Source organism: Palaemon carinicauda, chromosome 24 (assembly GCF_036898095.1).
Source record: "Palaemon carinicauda isolate YSFRI2023 chromosome 24, ASM3689809v2, whole genome shotgun sequence".
Classification (NCBI taxonomy): Eukaryota; Metazoa; Arthropoda; class Malacostraca; order Decapoda; family Palaemonidae; genus Palaemon; species Palaemon carinicauda.
The window spans coordinates 7,423,820-7,427,462 of NC_090748.1; the positions used below are offsets into that span (position 1 = coordinate 7,423,820).

A 3,643-nucleotide genomic window follows, 5' to 3' on the forward strand; every position below is an offset into this window, starting at 1 on the left:
CCAAGAATTAGGGTTGTTTTATCTCAGGAATTAGGGTTGCTTTATTTTAGGAGTTAAGGTTACTTTATCTCTCAGAAACTAGGGTTGTTTTATCTCTCAGGAATTGTGGTTATTTTATCTCTTAGAGATTAGGGTTGTTTCATCTCTCAGGAATTAGGGTTATTTTATTTCTTAGGAATAAGGTTGTTTTATCTCAGAAATTAGGGTTTGTTATCTTATGAATTAGGACTGTTTTATCTCGGGAATTAGGGGTTTGCTTTATCTCATTAATTAGGGTTGTTTGATCTCCCACTACTAACGATTTGCTACAACACTCAAAGAAAATGATTAAAGAAAATCGAAGTTTTTAATAGTTCACTTTATTAGTTAAATGGTAGTAACTATTACTTACTCTGGCTTGACCTTGTTTTTGTACGTGCTTGAGGGCATATACTTATTATATATGTAGTTTTACGTAACGCAATAGGGACATCATTATCAAAAACTATTATTATTATTATTATTATTATTATTATTATTATTATTATTATTATTATTATTATTATTATTATTATTATTTTTATTATTATTATTTAAGCTACAACTCTATTTTGAAAAGCAGGATCCTATAAGCATAATGGCTTCAACAGGGTAAAATAGCCAGTGAGGAAAGGAAATATAGAAATAAATAAGCTACAAGAGAAGTAAGGAACAATTAATATAAAATATGTTAAGAATAAATAATAACAACATTAGAATAGATCTTTCATATATAAACTATAAAGAGAGACTTATGTCAACATGGTCAACATAGAAGAACACTTCAGGCATTAAAAAAGTTTTTTGCAAAAGAAAAAAAAAAATGCTCAGAAAAAAAACAAGTTTCGTAGGAAGAAACTAGCCACTCATGTATATTTCCTCAAAAGACACAGAATGAGATACGGTAAGAGAATTTAGCTATGGTAAGCAGCTCTTCTAGGGGAAGGACACTCCAAAATCAAACCATTGTTCTCTAGTCATGGGTAATGTCATTGCCTCTGTACCATGGTCTTCCAATGTCTTGGGTTAGTGTTCTCTTGCTTGAGGGTACACTCGGGCACACTATTCTATCTTTTTTCTCTTCCTCTTGTGATCTTAAAGTTTTTTATAGTTTATATATGAAATGTTTATTTTAATGTTGTTACTGTTATTAAAATATTTTCTTTTTTCTTTTTTCCTTTCCTCGCTGGGCTATTTCCCCTGTTGGGACCCTTGGGTTTATAGAATCCTGTTTTTCCAACTAGGGTTTTAGCGTAACAAGTAATAATAATAATAATGATAATAATAATAATAATAATAATAATAATAATAATAATAATAATAATAATAAGATAAATCCTGTTCTCAGTTGACATGTAACTTATTTAGAAAGCTTTTGATCGGCAGTGGAGAGCTCCTTAAAGTAATCTCATCAGCAAAGTGATGTACGTATCTTTTTTTATGTGCTTGTGTTTGTAAGGATTATTTGTAGTGGAAAATTTTAGTTGATCACTCTTATTCTTCTGAATATTTCCCCTTAGTTGAAAATACCCTTTTTACTTTGAAAACAATTGTAAAAAAAAATCTATTTTACTGGAAGTCATAGTTATTTTAGCAAGATATCTCCGTTCACTGACTCTTCTAAATACCATTGTCTTAAACACCTGCGTTGTTTATCGTATCTTAACGAATGTAGTATGTCATAGGTTAAAATGGACACAAGGTTAAATACCAAGATCTGGATTCTGAACAGGTTGAAATATGGGTTTTGGACGAAACTCAACCCCGAGATATTTTTTTTTTTTTTTCAGTGATTGGGGGGAATCTGTTAGGGGGGAGAAAATCAAGAGGGAGGCAGAAAATTAGATTGCGAGATAAGGTGAGGGATGATATGGAGAAAAGAGGTTTGGTGGAAGAGGATGCTTTTGATTGAAAGCATTGGAGAGGACGCACAGGCAACCGTCCCATTAATGTATATATATATATATATATATATATATATATATATATTATATATATATATATATATATATATATATATATATACATTTATATATATATATATATATATATATATATATATCATCACATACTAATATATACACACGCACACACACACATATATATACACACACATATATATATATATATATATATGCGTGTGTATGTATATATATATATATATATATATATATATATATATATATATATATATATATATATATATATGTATGAAATATATATTCATATATATGTATGTATATATATACTCTACATGTATGTGTGTATATATGTGTATGTGATATATATTCTTATATATATATATATATATATATATATATATATATATATATATATATATATATTCAAATAAGCCATATATATTTTTGATATATTAATGTCTGGATTCTCTTAACGACCTCGGGATCAGAGCCCCAGGCGAAATCACACAAAGACAAGAGCCAAGCTCTTGTCTTTGTGTGATTTATATATCAAAAATATATATGGCTTATTTGAATATGAAAAACACGTAAAAATGTGCAAAATTTATCATATATATATATATATATATATATATATATATATATATATATATATATATATATATATATACATGTATATATATATATATGTGTGTGTGTGTGTGTGTGGTTGTGTGTGTATAGCCAGATACTTTTAATAATTCGTCGTTGCACTTAATACATCATTTTATAATCATTATCGTTATTATTATCATCATTACTATTATTTATATTATCATTATTATATTTATATTAAATTACCTCACATCACCGTCCTACCAACGCCACCCTATCCTATCTGTCTCAATAATTGGATACAAACTGAACCAATTAATCCAGGATACGTCCTCGGTCTATCCTTCCCCCATCAAAGGGACTTTTTATGCGTCCTAATAGAAAAATATCGAGAGAGAGAGAGAGAGAGAGAGAGAGAGAGAGAGAGAGAGAGAGAGAGAGAGAGATCGGGGAAAACCATAGTTCTCGTGGGCCCTGCCTTTTCAGTTTTAATAAAAGCGGTCTAAGACCGACTCTCTCTCTCTCTCTCTCTCTCTCTCTGTCTCTCTCTCTCTCTCTCTCTCTTCTGACGGAAAGATGAAATGTCAGAGATGATTTCAATATTGGCAGCGGCAATATTGCAGACATTTTCAATATCGTTTGTTTCCTTTAGACAAAGATGACAGAGGAGGGGTTGGTTTTCTGGGGAGGGGGGGGGGGGGTCATGTAGGAGGGGGAAAGGTGGGGAGGGGGACTCCAGACCTTATGGAGTGGGAGTCGTGGGTAGGCCTAGAGCGCAATATGCGTGGCATAAGCGATTTTATATAAACGAATCAAATATACGTGAGTGTAACTTCTTGCATTCTGTCAAAATATTTTTGTTGTGGCTTTTCAGTGTTCTCGCCTAGTTCTGATATATTGTCTATTTTGCTATTTTATTTTCATGTTGCATCTATTATTATTATTATTATTATTATTATTATTATTATTATTATTATTATTATTACTACAACTACTACTACAAGCTAGGCTATAACCCCAGTTGGAAAGGCAAGGTACTATACGCCCAAGGGCTCCAACAAGGAAAAATAGCTCAGTGAGTAAAGGAAGCAAGGAAATTAATAAACTAT

At 30.6% G+C, this 3,643-nt stretch overlaps 1 protein-coding gene across 1 annotated transcript in view; it reads left to right on the forward strand.

The window, feature by feature from the left end:
- LOC137618008 (paired box protein Pax-6-like) overlaps positions 1 to 3,643 on the forward strand; it is a 49,089-nt gene that overhangs the window by 28,368 nt on the left and 17,078 nt on the right. The gene's annotated exons all lie outside the window — the stretch shown is intronic.